This window comes from Rhinolophus sinicus, chromosome 1 (genome assembly GCF_057876585.1).
Source record: "Rhinolophus sinicus isolate RSI-liver-muscle chromosome 1, RSI-T2T, whole genome shotgun sequence".
NCBI classification, from domain to species: Eukaryota; Metazoa; Chordata; class Mammalia; order Chiroptera; family Rhinolophidae; genus Rhinolophus; species Rhinolophus sinicus.
In genome coordinates this window covers 120,155,204-120,172,617 of record NC_142501.1, presented here as the reverse complement: position 1 = coordinate 120,172,617, position 17,414 = coordinate 120,155,204, and positions in this window count along the sequence as shown.

Here is a 17,414-nt window from a genome sequence, read left to right as displayed (position 1 = left end):
CAAGCCAGGACTCTATATGTTGGTCCTAGACCACTCTCACTCCCTTCGCCTATCAATCATCAAGTCTTGTGCATTCTTTATTTCAGTGGAACACTCCGTCAATTCTCATCTCAGCCACACGCCGAACCAGATGTCTCTCCTACCCACAACGCAGGTTCCATTCTCCAGGCAGAGTGGTCATTTTTAGGCACAAACCCACCCTACATGTTTCCAGCTGAAATCAGTATAAACATCATACTACTTAGCATGGCTTACAAACAGAGCTTACCTTTTGAAGTTCACTGCTTATTACACCCTCCCTTATGTTCTTAGTCACAACGTTACTAAACTACTGCACTGGCAGAGCTTTGAACATGTCATCCCTACCCTCCAGATCTGAGATCCCTTCCCTACTCCAGTTACCAGGTTAATACTAATTATTCTTGATTTTCGAGCTGAGAGGACTTTCTCTCAAGTATCTTGGCTGATTTTCCCAGGCTGCGTTAAATCTCATTCCTGGGACCCCCTCACAGCTTCTATTCTAATTTACCTTAGCACTTACAGGCCAGGTACTGTCCTATCTGTTAACTGCAGGGCTTCCTCCACGAGTCTATAAGAATGAAGCAGGACTGTGACCTTCTCACTATTGCATCCGCAGTGACTGGCACAGCTCCTGGCAGACAGTAGTTGCTCAATAGGTAATTGCTGATTAAATGGAATTAATGAGGGCTTACAATCATTTCCACTTTTGCTAGGCACACATAAATGATTGCAATGAAGATGTGAATTTTAAAATGCGGCTACATAAAAGATATGTAATTCTTGTGTTCAGTGTTGCTTTTCCATTTCTAAATTTGTTCTATTTTAAAAGTCCCTTTAGATTTTGAAATTGCAATTTCCTATTATATTGGCAATGCACTCCACCATCCACCTCCCCACCCCGTACTAAATAAGTAAATGATTGTATCATGTCAAAGCCCATTTCAGGTTCTCCTCAGAAGGGAAGAGGGAGAAAAAGTAAAAAAGTATAACGAAGTAAACAAACAGAAACATTTCAATTTTACACCCTAATTCTTAATGCAGGTCCTATAACACTTTATAGTGAACATAATATGTTCATTATATTCCTGTTTTTAATCACATATTTTGTTTCTGTCATAGTTGTTTATTGCCTAGTTTCAGCTGAGAAACTTTTATTAACTGTTATTGTCTACTAAAAATAACATTACCCTATACTATTTCAACTGTCATTCATCATTTAGATAAGACATGAACTACAATGACGGCACCCAAAGCAAATCAGTATAATATGATAGTATAATATTTTATAAAGCAAATTTTTATTTTGTTGCCAAAAGATAAAATTATGTTGAGTTGATAATTTCCTTATCACTTTCTCTCTACATGTACCAAAAGGAGCAAGGAATAAACTGATACTGATAGCAACCATGGTTATTTTTGTTCAGTTTATTAAGAAAGGGGAAAAAGCTTTATAAGTCCCAGTGTTCTAACACTATGCTGGGTGTATCACACACATGGTTTAATTATATCCAAAATACCCTCTTGCATTGTATCCTACTTTTATTTTAAAAATTATCACTCAGTTGTCCAAGATCACATGATTATTAAATGAGGGAGCTTGGATAAGAACCCAAGATAGAAAAACATGACCATATAATTTTAATTAAATTATAGTTGGCCAATGAACAATACATGAGTTAGGGGCACTGATCCCCTATGCTATTGAAAATCCATGTATAACTTTAGATTCTCCCCAAACTTAACTACTAATAGCCTACTGTTGACCGGAAACCTTACCAATAACATAACCAGTGGATTAACACATATTTTATATGTTATACTGTATTTTTCAATAAAGTAAGCTAGAGATAAGAATGCTATTAAGAAAATCATAAAGAAGAGAAAAAGATACTTATAATACTGTATATATTTATTTTTTAAAATCCCCACATAAGTGGACCCACACAGTTCAGACCCATGTTGTTCAAGGGTCAACCATATATTGCCAACACTTTTCATGAAGAGTCTCTGGGAGAGAATTCCAAAAGTCAAAATATTAAAAAGTGACAGAGTAAACTCATTTAAATTAAATACACTGGTTTGTCTTTTTAAAAAGATTGAGCATCCACTTTATGCTAGACATTGTGGGTGGGGGAGAGAAAGATAGGAGAGATATAATGAAGAGTAAGACATGTCCCTGACTTAGTATTTATAACCTGGGGAGAGCATATAAGACATTTATTAAAAATGTACACAAACTACTTCTAGTTTTGGCTAAAAAAATACTGGATTATTTTTTCTATCAAAGAAAAAATAAGCTAGCTCATAGGCTTCAAAAAAGTTAGATGTTGGGTGGAGTGGAATATAAAATGCTTTTAAATAAATAATTGAGTCCTGAACCTACAAAATGTAAAGCAAATAAATTCCAAAAGTTGAAAAGGATGTAGGAAGAGATAGAGCCAACACAACAGAGTTTATAATTGAATGAACATCCTAAAGAATACGTTAAGGAAAATTCTAGAATGCAAAATAATAATTGAAAGAAGGTATGAAATACAAGAAGAAGTGGTAAGTAAAGACTGAAGCTATACTATAGATAAAAGCAACCCAGAACACTAATCTTCAAAGTTGAACTGAGAAAGGTAATAAAAGGAGTAGAATCTACAAAAAAATATATAGAAAATTAGAACTGATATCCTTGCATAACGCTAGCAGAAGAATTTGCTATGAAAAAAATTTCTGGCACTTTCAATAAGGTACTTGAGGATTCCCATAGAATATCATCACTCAAATAAGTGCTCAGAGTGAGAAATTAACTGGAAAATGACAAAAAACTCTTTATGACTTAGGGTCAGGACAAATAATCATAGCAAAGGTGCAACAAGATACCCAAAGATTCCATATATTGGCATTATGTGACAGTGCATATAAAATAATTATGTATCAAGTCTTAAAAAGATTAAATTTTAAAAATAAGCACAAGGAAGGAGAGACTAGGCATGATTTTGTAAAAGTGACCAGGAAAAATATAATCATTGGAAATGAAAATACTGTGGATGGTAAAAATAGGAAAACTAAATAAATAGAGGATGTAGTGAATTTGGAAGAGAGATATGAAAAAATTATACAAAATGCAACATTGACATGCATGCAAGTATGAAAAGATATTTTTAGTTTAAGAGCCTGGAACGTAGAATGATAGAGTGCAACATATGTCTAAATGTAACTTGTATGGGGAGATAAAAGAGAAAATAAGGAAAGGCAATATTTGAAATAAGCGTTTTCCAGAAATGAAGAAAATCATAAACTCTAAGAATCAAGGCATAGTATAAATAAAAGGAAATATTCAGTTAGATATTTTGTAGTTAACTTCAAGAATTCCACGGAAAAAAATGCAGTTTGTAAAAGCAAGTAGAGAGACAAATCATATTATCTACAAAGGAATATCATTTACACTGGCATTCAACTTCTCAACAGCAACAATGTAAGCAAGTAAGACAGTGGCAAGTGTGGCAAATGTAAGATAGTGGAATAATGTTTTTATTGTGATGACAAAAAAATTACAGCTGAACTTCAACTTAGTAGCAACCTAAGCCTGAATTCAGGTTAGGGGACAAAATAAAAAAGTTTTGAGATGACTAATAACTAAGAGTTTATTTCCAACAGACCCCCAACTGATGAATATATTCTAAATTCTGCATGCAACAATAATACATAGAAATAAAATACGAGTTCATAAAACTAGTTTCAATATATTTCAGACTCAGTGCTACACAGATGACTTTCTCTGGGGGCAATGACATTTAGTGTAAAATCAGAAATGAAAAAAGAAAAAAAAATTAAATACATATCTGAATGGCAAGGCATTGTGAACAAATGACCTGCTCCGTTCTGGTCCCGTGTCCACTGCTTCCACTGGTGATGGAGTGCTGCTTGGTACATCAGATTTATGACGTGGTGGATTATATTATACTCACTTTGTTCTGAGCAGCTCAAGTGGCAGAGTCATTGCCCTCACATTGTCAAGAATTTAGTCTCAATCTGGCCCCAATAGCTATTTCTCAGAGGAGAATAGCTATTTTCTGGCTTTCCTCCAAAATTACAGGCACCTACAACGTGATTCTCTTACAGAGCTGGACACAGTTCTATGAAGCATATGCATCTCCCACAGATCCTCGCATGGTGGTCCGGGAACCATGTTTTAGGTACCACACAGCCTTATATTTTCTCTGATTTAGAGTTTGCTTCCCAAATTCAAATAGGCCAACCAAATTTTCTGTGTCTTTCTTGGAGGTATAAGGTACAAGCTGCAGCAAGTTGTCTCACTTTGAGGGTCACCTTCATTCCCAGAACTTTGTGAAGGTACCAGAACCATACAGAGCCATTGGGTTTATCCTCCAACCTCCTTCATATACAGGTTTCATCAAAGTCCTTAGGGAAGCTACTACTCCATGCTGACCAGGTTCGGTCAGCATAACGCTGTGTCTGTAAATGATGGGCATGATGTCTTGTGTGATAGGGAGACAATCGAGGCATCTTCAGAACACATTGCAACTCGAAGCAAGTGACTTGATTGTGTTCTGAAGTCCAGTGGTGAAAGTACATTGCTGTTCTTCCTAATTGAAAACAAAATATCTCTAGCATTCTCTGCCCATTGAAGAAAATCAATACATGTACCTCACTGACAGCTACACAGGGGCTTTGCGAATTTGTTTCAGTAAAGAATCTGCTTCTGGCAGAGAAGCTGTTATCAGAGTCACAAACTGACTATACTTTCAATAATCCTCCATTATTTTCCAAGACCCATTCGCCCTCTGCTAAGGACAAAAGGGCAGGTCGAATTAGGAGGTAACAGGAATTAGAGCCAAAGGCAGCACTGATCTCGGCAACTCCCCTGAGGTAGGGCTCCCCTGTGTTTGTTCCTATCTACCGTGTTTCCCCGAAAATAAGACCGGGTCTTATATTAAGTTTTGCTCCAAAAGACGCATTAGGGCTTATGTTCAGAGGATGTCATCCTGAAAAATCATGCTGGGGTTTATTTTCCAGTTAGGTCTTCTTTTCGGGGAAACACGGTAGGCAGAAAAGAGTTAACAGAGCAGGACTGACCGCTGTCCTTAGAAGGCAAGCTTACAATGTTGGCCCTTGGTTAGTGGCTGAGAACTTCCATTTTGGGAGGGTCCCACCACTTTAAGTGATAAGAGTGGCTCACTGGTCCTGAAATGTGTTTGTTCAAACAGAAGTGCAGTTTATGCTGACACTTGCTTTCCTTTTGGGTCTGGAATTTTGGTATGTGCCAAGCAGAAGCTGCCTACCTGACCAAGCCACAAAGAAAGTCTCTGAGCATCAGTATCTTAGGATCTCCGTTGGTTGGCACCATTTCACCCATGTTGTCACCATTCGTTGCTGGAATTAAGTGTATCCTGTGTGACTCTACTGGGCGAGGAGTCTGGAAGCTTCCCCTGGTGTCCACCAGACATTGCACCATGCATCATTTCCTTTGCTAATCTTGCTCTGTATTGTTTCACTATAATAAATCTTAGCGGTGAGTATGATTATGTGCTGATTTTTGTGAGTCTCTCTAGCAAATCATTACATCTGGGGATGGTCTTGGGAACCTCCAGACACATTACCATAATAGAACTCACACAGTGGACCAGGAATCAGTGCGAGAATTCTATCAGATGCTAAGTACATGTATTCCAACTACCCATTCAGCCACCGGAAAAATGACCACAGCATGGTTTTACAGAATCTCTGAGCCACTGAGAGGAGACTTGGACATAAATTCCATTCATCACCTAACCTTCATGTGTCCTAGTTCTGAATTATAGAACCATCGTGATTTTTTGGATATCTAGGAGTCAATATAAACTTAGAACCACTGTCTATTTACTATTTTCCAGTGAACCATTACCATTAAATAGCACAGGCACCAAACCCCAATGAGTTTCTGCTCATTTGTTTGTTTGTTTTTATCAAACCATGCAGGATTTTAATAAGTGGTCCACCTCTTTTATTCTCACAAGATCCATTAGCCACCGAGTGCCTGGCTTTGTTGACTATAATGGTAATAGTATAGTAACATGCTAGCCCTGCTTCTGACAATTTAATTTTGTTACTGGCCAGCAATACTTTAAGATTCTATCATCTCCACGTCATCTGAAGTCCGAATAGATCAACTACTACAGTATTTTGTAAGAATACTTATAGTCTCCTCATCAAAGTTCTTCTAAATGTTTTATTACACAGAGTATTCTAGAATCATGTAGATTCGATTCTAGTTCATATAGAATAGGAGATAAATAAGCACACCACACCAAAAATCCTATTGGTTACCACTTGTTATTGGTTACAGACAATCCACTCCAACATCCCTATTTTCCTAAATCTTGAATCCCTGCCTCTTTATTACTGTCATCTCAAATTCATTTAATATAAATCTCCACAGAGACGAGGTCTCAAGCAGCTGAACTGAGCAATCAGTGAGAACTTATTGTAGATGCTCAAAAATAAATTTTCAACCCAATTCAGAATTATTTCTGCCCTTACCTAAACCAACCTCCTTATCACCATACGTAATCCCCATTTTCTACTGATATAATTTAGCAAAAGACTGAAATCCTTTCAGTCCTTTGGACTTTTTCTTTATATAAGCTCACAGGTCTGCTCACAGTTCTGGAAGTATTGAGGGTGGTGGGGGTGAGACAGGAGGAACATGTGAGGTGATGCCTCCAAATGAGGCGACTGCATCTCCAGACCAGCTGGGACCAGGCTTACCCCGTGCAGGAAGGCCTGCTTCTATTACAGGTGGTGGAGTGGTGGTAAGAAATTAGAGGCACGTGCAGTCACCCAAAGCCTCCCCAACTCCCCAATCCAATTCTCAGGATCCCACACTCTCACAGCCAAGGACCTAACATCTACATAAAAGCTTTGGTGAGTCTACAAATTTAAATTACATTTTTAAATTGCTAAAATAGACTCGGTCTACAAATAAACAAACAAACAAAAAAGGTTAATTTCAGGGAAGCATAAAATTCCCTGGTCTTTTAACCATGCCTTGGCCAAAGATTTAATAGCCTGAGTCTCATTTTCTTTAAGAATTGCACCCACCCAGATACAATCCTTGTATCCATCATTCTCAACTATAGTTTTCATAGCAGGGACCTGGTCTGCCAAATACTCATCTTCAGTATTCTCACCGTCAGTGCATATTCACACAGATGAAATGTTACCACTTTTGCCACAAATTACAGGTCCAGACCCCCTAATGCTAACAGGAGTTTCATTGATTTGAAACCCAATCAGGCCAGATACTCCATCTTAGGTACCACATTTTTTGAGAAGCTGTAGTTAGCAACCATCCTTGTGAACAAGAACATTATCAATCAGGGATGAGCGACACACAATAGAAAGCATCCCCTTAGCTTACGCAGGAAACAATTTATTATCAGCTTTCAGCTGATTTCAAAATCCTATGCAAGTGTTCAAGAATAAACTTTCAGAGACATTTTTCGAAACAGCTCACAGATTCCAAAATCACAATTCGGTCTTGGCGTTTATTTCTCCAAGGACCTGGATTAACACACTCAGTAGAGGGCACCCAAGTAAATGTCTATAGGAACTTTGGGAAAGGGCTTAGAGAATAATTATAATCTATATTTTTCATGGGGACCTGGCCACCTTTCAATCAAGGGATTCCAGACATGAAAATTGGCTCAAGTCAGGCCTATATGTATTAGGGAAATTCAACTGACGCTTAATAACTTTGCAAACAGAAAGCACCAGGCCCAGATGATAACATTAGTGGCCTACACCAAACATTTAAGGAAGAAATTATTTCAATTCTCTACAATCTCCTCCAGAGACTTGCCCAGTGACCACCAACTTCTCTCCGTTTTTGCTCTGGCTTGCGATTCAGGATCAACCAAAGAAATTCAAGTACGCTCCCCACACCATCCCATCCCAGGCCTCACTTTCAGTTAGCTAGTCCACCACCAGCTGCCCCATGCCAACAACATCTGATCAGGGTGTACCTGAAGCCCTCCCCTTTCTTCAGTATAAAGCTACCCTACTTCTCTGCCTGACTCGGAGTCTCTGTGCAACTGAAGAAGGCTCACTCCCTTACTAGAGCAAACTGTGAATAAATAGCCTCCATTTATTCTCATTAGAGTGGCCTTTGTTTATTGCCACACTGGTAAGAGGGTTAACACGCCGCCTGCCCTATGTCACTCTGGCTATCCTGCCCACTCTGGGAGAAAGGATGCATCAACTCAGAAACTCGGAGATAAAAATGCTTTAGGTGTGTTTAAACTGTATGAACTCAGTGTGCCCTGCCATTTACATGAATTCTAGCAGCTAGCTGCACTTTTCATCAGCACATCGCACTACCAGCGTGGGGAGGAGACAGCCAGCTTAAGGAAGGGACAGCCAGTACACCTGCCAAAAGAAGCAGACCCCCGCCCATTCTTTTTCCCACAACCAGGATCCCGCCAACACACCCCAATGGCCCCAGGACAGAGGCCAGCAAGCCAGAAGGTCACCTTCCCATCACCCCTGATGATACCACACCTTCTACAAGCTCTGATGGTTCGGGTCATTCTGCAGAGCAAGGGGCCTCCCTGTGGATGTTCTTATTCCATGTTTCAGGGTTTCAGGTTTTCCCAGCCAGGGCTCTGACCTTAGAATAGCAGACCTGTCTTGCCTGAACATTTAAATGTCTCTGGCGCTCTGCAGCTGTAACTATGGGGTGCCAGGCTCCTGCCCAGCCACATCCATGCCCACTCTCCAGCTGCTGGCTCTCACTCAGCCTTGACGTGTAAGCTAAGGCCTCAGATTCTCGTTTTCCATGTGCAAGGTACCAGCAACACTCCACTGTCTTTGAAAGCACTGTTTTTCCCTCTTTTAAATACCTGAATCTGTGCACTCTTGAGGGCATTTATTTCCCAGGTCACTACTGGTGAAATCTGTAGCAACTGGGCTGTCACCTTGTGCCAGGGGTTATTTTGCCTCACATACCATTCAGGGTGGAGACCATTTTACCCACAAGGTGGTAAGTGCACCAGTCCCAAACCTCATCTTACCACCTCTTTTCTGAAACACCTTTAAGTACCACTTGTTTTTCAGGTCCCCTATTAGCAGAAGCTAAAATGGAGAACAAGAAATCGATTGGGGTGGGGAATGCCCCATGACGAATAACAGGCTGAGAGCTGCAGGTGGAGGAAGAGTTTTCTAACACCTTGGAGAGAAGAGGGAAAGGGGATTGGATAGCAAAAATCTGAGACTATAGCACGGAGAATTTTCCAGGCACCATTCCTTAACTGTTTAGATGTTATAACCAAGCTAACGAAACCAACTTAGAAAAACAGTTTTGTGTTATTATAACCATTTCTCTTCCACACTAAACTTATAATTTTTGCCTTTAAGACTTGAAAATGTTCTGTTGAAAGTTTTATTCCCACAGGACTTGGGCATATAGTGTGATGATAGCATTCCCAGCTGAAGAAGAGCTGTCCAGAGACACTGAGGCAATCAAATTTGTATGCTTTCTCAGATGGCAGGGTTCGATTGCTTTCCTCCACAGTGGGGTGAGTGCTTGTTATTATGGGTTTCCACTATAAAATAAATACAGCTCCAGAGGGCTAACTGTGCAGAAGTGGAAAGAGTGTAAGAGAAGTCAGATTTCCAACACATATTAGAGTTTCTCTTTTCAAGATATCTCTGAGCACAAAGTCAAACTTTTTCAGCCACTTCACAGCCAGGACATTTCATGTCTTGACTTTTTTTTCTTCTCCATTAAAAGAGACACCATATACCAACACAATATTCCTGACCTGAGTTCCTCCCCAGAGAAACCAGAAGCTGATGTGGGCAGTACCAACCCTCCCTCCAAGTCTTTGGATTGGGGGGCTTGTCCTCCACAAGGAAGAGGCCCGAGAAAAAACTATTTCATCGGCTATGTCAACATGTGACTAAGCGGGAAAGAAGGAAGGGACACTCAGTGGCTTTGAATGCTAATTCAGTCTGTAAACTCCTGTGGTCCGTTCACTGCCCTATATCCCTGAAGCCCCGTACCCTACCTCCCATCGCTACCAGCATCCAGGGACAGAACAAGTGTTAGGTCAGCTCTGTTCAGGATTTGGAAGGTGATCTCTTCCCCTTTTCCCTCTTCCATTCTGTCCCCTAGATACATAGTCTTATGCCATTGCAGCACCCCCCCCACCCTCCCACCCTCTCAATACACAGAGACCTATGTCTCTGTACTTCATCAAAACCCTCTGATTAGTTCACATTGAAGCAATAAAAGACCTCCTAAAAATTTTCCATTATTTAATGGAGCTCAATAATAAAATAATATATTTAAATGTGTTGACTTTCAAATAACATTGAAGAGGATCAGGGTTTCTGGCTACTTGCAGGAAATGGTATCACACAGAGGGATCCCTCATATAAGCAGACGTTGCTGATGGGGCAGCACAAATAAGAACCCGCTTCACAATATCAGGATAAATAACACAAGAGTTATCTTAGTACCGGTTCTTTGGGTTGCTCCTAACAGTTCTATTCAAGTTACCCCCACCCCGAGATGGGTGAGGGAAGAAGATTCATTGGAAATATGCATTAGGACTGGAGTTACTCCATCAATCAATTTTTAATTGATTGCCAAGCACTTTTTTAAGTATCAAGGACATAATGGTAAACAAGTCAGACAAATTTCATGTTTTCATGTGCTTATATATTAATAGAGGAACCATAGAATAAAAAATTAAACAGTTAATAATATAGAAAGAAGAAAGAGACAACAGAGGGTGTGGAGAAGAGAGAAGGAAGGAAGGAAAAAAGGGAAGTAGGAAGGAAGGCAAGGCAGGAAGAAGGGAATGGAGAGAGAGCGGGAGGGAGGGGAGGAAGGAGGGAAAAGAGAGGAAGGGAAGGGCATTTTCAAATTCTCTTACATTCAATGGACAGAACAAGAAATGGTGACAGAAAGTAGATGGTTAGGTAACTTTTTGAGAAGGTGCCATTTAAGCTGAGGCTTAAATACCCAGAGTCACCCATGGGAAGAGCTGGAAGAAGGACATTCCAAGCAAACAGAACAGCAGGTGCAAAGACCCTGAGGTGGGAACAGATGTGAGTTCCCGAGGACACATAGAAGGAGATGGGGCAGATGTGAGGAGCTGCCTGGCCATGTAGCTGAGCACGTGGAAGGAGGAGAAAAAGGGCTAGAGATTGGGTCAGAGAAGTGGGAAGGAGCCAACTTATATACAGAGTTCCGCCTTTAATATATAAGCAAAGAAAAGCAACTGGGGGAATTTTTTTTTTTTTTTCCCCAGAAGCAGTTCATCATCCGATCTACATTTCAAAGGTCATTTTGGCTCCCGTTAGAAAACCGGGTAGGATGGGAACAGGAGTGGAAGCAGAGAGGTCAACTGGAAGACTGTGACAGGCATAGAGAGCAGTCTGGCTCGTAATGGAAGAGGTAGCCAAGAGATGCAAGAACGGAGATGTCTCTGAAGATGAATGCCTGTCTCTCTCTCTCTCTCTCTCTCTCTCTCTCACAGGTATTTTGGACACATGGATTTTCTCAGGCTGCAGAGTTGCTTCTTTCCCCTCTCTACTGGGAGCTTCAGCTGCTTACTCAAAGATTTTGCTTCCTCAGCTGTTCAGCTGTGGCTTAAATAACCCCTTTTATGGCTGCTCTGCTCCTCTCTAGATGTCAGGAACTTTAAGTTTTAGTTTCATCTCTTCATTCATTCATTCCCTATGTTGATGAATCCACGTCTTGGAAATGGAATGGCCCACCTCTTCTTTTCATGCTAATATATACAGTTTTGGGTTTTTTTATATTGTATTTAATATTGATTTTTACTTTAAGGAATAAAATATTGACTTCAAATTTAAGGAAAAGTATGTTTTAAAATAAATTTACTCTCGTAGTTATTCTCCAGTTGGTCAGTTTTCTAAAAGATTATTTTATAACTGTTAAACTTAAAGATATATTTTCTAAAAATTCTAACCAAACCAGAGATTTAGCTCATGGTTTTCACTAGGTTGATGCAAAAGTAACTGTTATTTTTGCAATAATTTTTAACCTTTTAAATGACAATTACTTCTGTACAAACCTAATGCTACAAGGCTACTTAAAAGAAGGCTTTGTGGAAGCTAAGCTATGTGTAATGAGAATGCCAACAGTGTTCTCAGGGTCCTGCTGGAAATTCATAGGAAATTTAGTCTCGTAGCTGAATGAAATGTTTCTACTGGAAGTTAAAAATAACTCTGATAGAGTAAGATGGTAGAGCACCTAAGAATTATAGTAACTGCAAGATGAAGGAAGGTGGATCCCTTCTCCTATTAGGAGTGCACTCCATGTACCATTTGGTTTCACTGCGAGCAGGGTGGGCAGCACACAGCTTAGGGTGAGCAAGCAACAGGTGCTCATTGGGTTGTATGAGGTCGGACAATTATGTTCGCAAACTCATCCCAGAAAAAAATACTACATACCTCACTGCTGAATATCACTATAGTCACCTTCGAAGTACTCCCCTTGGAAAGCTGTGCACCAAGGCCAGTGTCTAGTCCACCCATCAAAGCAATTTTGGAACTCTTTTTTTGGAATGGCCATCAGAGCTGTCATCATATTACCCTCGATGTCCTGAATGTCATCAAAATGTCTTCCTTTCAGTATTTCCTTTATCTTCAGGTAAAGAAAGAAGTCATTGGGGGCCAGATCAGGTGAGTGGGGAGGGTGTTCCAATACAGTTATTTGTTGCCTGGCTAAAAACTCCTTCACAGACAGTGCTGTGGGAGCTATTGCATTGTCATGATGACTTGGTGAAAAGTTCAGGTCATTTTTGTCTAACTTTTTCACACAATCTTTTCACCACTCCCAAAGAGTCAACTTGGTTAACTGTTTGTCCTGTTGGTACAAATTCATAATGAATAATCCCTCTGATTTAAAAAAAAAAAAGTTAGCACATTGTTGCAACAAGTTTGCAAAATTAATTGTCAGACACTGTAGTTCCTAGAAGAGGAGGAACTAGGGTCTTGAGCTCCAAGTGTAAGCCTAGATCTCCTGCTGCAGCAGCAAGCAAGCTGGACGAGAAGCCTCTCCACAGTTCCCACAAGTGCGGCACACATCCACATAAGGGTTAGGATGTGGGAAGGCAGAAAACTTGGACAAGGCTGCCATCTATATCATATGGTCTTCTCTGAGTTTACCTCATTCATTTAATTCTGCATCAGACTGAACTGTATATACGGAAAGAACACTCTGTTTAGTATGATAGACATTCCCAGGTGGAATCTAAACCGAAGCAAGCTGATGGGAGCTATACATCCTTAAACTTGGCAATACTCAAAACCTGTTTAGGAAAAAGAAATCCTATTTCAAGTAAAATTCATTTAAGTTTACACAATCTTCACAAAGATATTCTATACAATTTAGAAGAATCTCACTGCGGTTTTCTCTCAGATATTTCATTTTGTACTTGACTCACATAAGTAGGTTTCTAGTACAACTCCATTCTTCCACTGAACGATTACTGAGTAGCTACTATTTGTCAAGCACCTAGCTTGGCACTGGGCATGCAGAGCTGGTCACAGAACTGCCCCACTTCATAGAAACAACAGCAAAAAACTCAAGAACTGCATTCCAATGGATTAAATCTATATTCAGAATTCATCTGGTACTCTACTGAAGACACAAAGGATACTTTGTGTAGAGGGACACCAATGACACTATAAATAGCTTCCCCTCTGTATTGCAGGGTTGGTATTGGAGGTCACATCATAGCCTCATTTCTATCTTTCCAAACATCTTCAAAATTGTAGGTTATGGATAATTTTCATTTAACTTGTATGATTTTCTAAATTTACAAAATAATAATAAATATATTTGAAAATAAAAAGAACAAATTTAAATCTTTATATTATATGACTCCATTTAGGGCAATATAAACGCTAATCTAAAAAAAAGACAATCATAGCAATAAGGAACGTCTGAGTTAATACTGAGAATATGAGTTCTAGCTCAAGGGAGACACTTCTGTGACATCAGGTTTGTTTTCAAGGGATGAAATACAGTCTCGAGACTGCAATAGATCAAAGGAAGGAAGTTTGATTTCATTGCCACCAAGGCGCCTACATAACTCATCTTTGAAGTCTAGGACTTGCTTGTCTCTTTGGTATAGAAACTGATACGTTCAGTTATAACAATACGCCCACAGCAGTTCCTTAAAAAACTTTGTAATGCTTTAGCTCCACTGAATGACATAAATGGCACTCTGTACACAAAACACAGCCAGCCACTGAAACCAGGAATGCACCAGACCAAATGAAAAGAATCATAGAGTTTCCTAAAGTAATGATGCTTTCAAAGCTTTCAAAATGTTCTTGAAATACAGCTTTTGAACAGTTCTCTTATTACCAAAATGTTCCAATTTTATTTATTCATCCCATTTGTTTAACTGCTAAACAGAGAATCAACTCCCTGCTCTTAGAATCCAGAATCATTCTTACTGTCAGCTTATTTAATTAAAATGGGTCAGTCTATTATTTTCAGTCTTCTGTTCAATCGATGTAAGTCTAAGACTTCCATTCATCCACAAGGTTAGCACTGCACCCATTTGGTAAATGACAGTCACGTAATTTAGTGCCTCTAACTCAGTTCTGATCTCCCAGGGTATTGAGACAACTTAAGGAAAACATTCCAGTTAGTCACCTTGGCAGAGTCTTGACAATGGTAGATTCTTGATTATAGCTGCTACACAGATGAAGCCTTGCTTTGCAGGAATTTCATGCTAATTTTCAGAGTGCATTGTAATGGCCTATTTGTCTGCTCCCCACTAAAACTGAGGACAGGGATGAGATCTTCTTCATGAATATATCTCCAATGCATGACAGAGTAACCCCACAGAAAAGTACTCACAGCTAATAAACAGTGGGGACTCCACAAACTGCAGGCTAGGGTTTGATACCAGTCCAGAAAAATTATTTTAGAATATTTCAAAAAAGTGTGTGAGCCATTAAGAAAGAGAACAGTCCTGATTTCAGCCAGTCTTTTGATAGTCTCTGATATTAGTGGTAATTAGCTAAGAAAAATGTGTGTGTGATGTTACTAGTTACGTAGAATGAAGTTCTTGTTTTTAAAAAGTTCCAAACAATTTTTAAAAATCTATTATGTCAAAGTAAAAGTAGGTAGGTAATCCCATGCTACTCTACTCTGCTTTCACCTCACTGGTGGTTTACACGAGGAACTTCTGAAGATATTCTCCAATAACCAGAAGCTATGGAGAATAGCTAGCAATCTAAATAACAGAATCATTTTCTAATTTAATGTCTTATAGTTAGCTTAAAAGATAACGTTTTCAACATGCATTGAAAAAAAATTAACCCAGCAATTCCACTTCTAAAATTTTCTTCAAGGAAAGAACAAAATTGTTCAAAATCATTTGTATAAAGCTTTCATCCCAGAGTTTATTAAAATAGAGGAAAATGTAAATAGTGGAAAAGTTTAATAAATATGATACATTTATGCAATTTAGTTACTGAAAAATCATTATGGGCTTGACCAAATTTGGGCTGTAGGCCAAATTTGGACATGGCCTGTTTTCGTATAGCCTGTGAGCTGAAAAATTGTTTGTATATACTCAAAGTCCTATAAAACAAATAACAACAAAAGAAAAAATATTGTGTGACAGAGACTGCACGTATCCCAAAAGGCTAAATAAAATATTTGCTATCAGTCCATCACAAAAAAAGTTTGCTGACCCCTGTTATAGAGCTGTAAAAATTGACATGGAAAGATATTCATATGATAAATCGTATGTAAGACAGCATGTGTAGAATTTCATTTTATAAAATTCTGCAAAAATTCTGTATATACACAGAAATATCTAGAAGATCATGAGTCCAATTTTTACAGTGATCATCTCTGAATTGTGAAATAGCGTTTTTTGTTATAATTTTCATTTACAGGTTGATTTTTAAAGTAATGTACATGTATCATTTTTATTACTAAAAAAATTCTCATTTTGAAAACCAGAGCAACCTAAAATAGAGTAAATGCTAATATTTATCAGCCTTATCTTATAGGCGAGGCATTGTTCTCAGGACTTGCAATGCATTTACTCACCTGACTTCTCACAATAGCCAATGAAATACATACTTTTCTAATCCTATATTTTCAATTTCAAAACTAAGAGTTAATTAGCTGTCCAGGTTTGCCTAACTAGTAATCGGTGGAGCGGGGATTAAAATCTCAATGGGGCCCTTCCTAAGACTACGTCTAACCGTTAGGCTGCACTGCCTTGCAAAGACATGGATCAGATGTGGCCTCACCAGACACTCAGGAAAAAAACTCTTGGGTCCTTTTTGATATGAACTTTTATGCAATTTAGTGTGTGATATGGCATCCAGGAAAGATAATTCAATCTTTTATTTCATGAATAGTATCTAGGACCAAAGAAGTTATAGTTTCACTCCCAATTCAGAGTGTCTGACAGCACCTCGAGAACTATATTCAGTCTTGCGTTTCCTGCTTGGGAAGAAATATAGACAACCTGAAGCATTTCCAAGGAAGAACGAGAGGACAGTTAGATAAAGAGGACAGTTAGATAAAGTGGCCCAAATATTTGTCCCAAGAAGTTTAGCAGGAAAAAAGAAAGGAAAATCATGCAGCTGTCTCCAGTGTTTGAAGGTCATTTAGAAGGGAGAGCTGAGCATTTTTCTCCATGTCCCCCAAGAGGCATAAATAGTACTATTAGGTACAAGTCACGAGGAAGTAGTTCTCACCCTAACGTATGTAAAAACGTTTTTTTCTTAACACCTATAGCACAAGAAATGGACTGTTCATTTTGGTAATGTGCCGCTTCCCCAAAGCTTTTACAAAAATCAAAAAGGCTGGGGCAATACTTGAAGGGGACTGAGTGTGTTAACTTTTGGACCCCAGCCACAGGCATTGTAAAAATGGCAACAGGCTAATGGGAAAATTGCTCCACACACTAGATAAAACTTGGCAACATAAAAAGTCAACCAAACACACCAGTGTTTCAAACTTCATACTAGGAAATACCAATCGCAGGAAAGAAAACATTCATCCCTGTGCTCATGATGAGGATGTCAGAAAAAGCACATTTATTTTTAGGCATTTTAGTTCTTCAAGGATAAACATAAGATGGAAGGTGAGAACCAAAACTGTAAACCCCAACACTCCCCATACAGGTTGAAATCAAAATGGTATCTTGCTGCGTTCATTTACATGCCTCTGATGTCTGGCACTGTCTTCATTAGCATTTCTTTGCTCTCCAGGACTGTCCTTGGGTTTGCGCTGGAAGATTTGTTCAATCTCTGCCTCCAAATCCTCACCTTGCTGTTTCCAACAATCCTGAACTGTTGTATCATGGCTCTTAGCCAATTCTAAT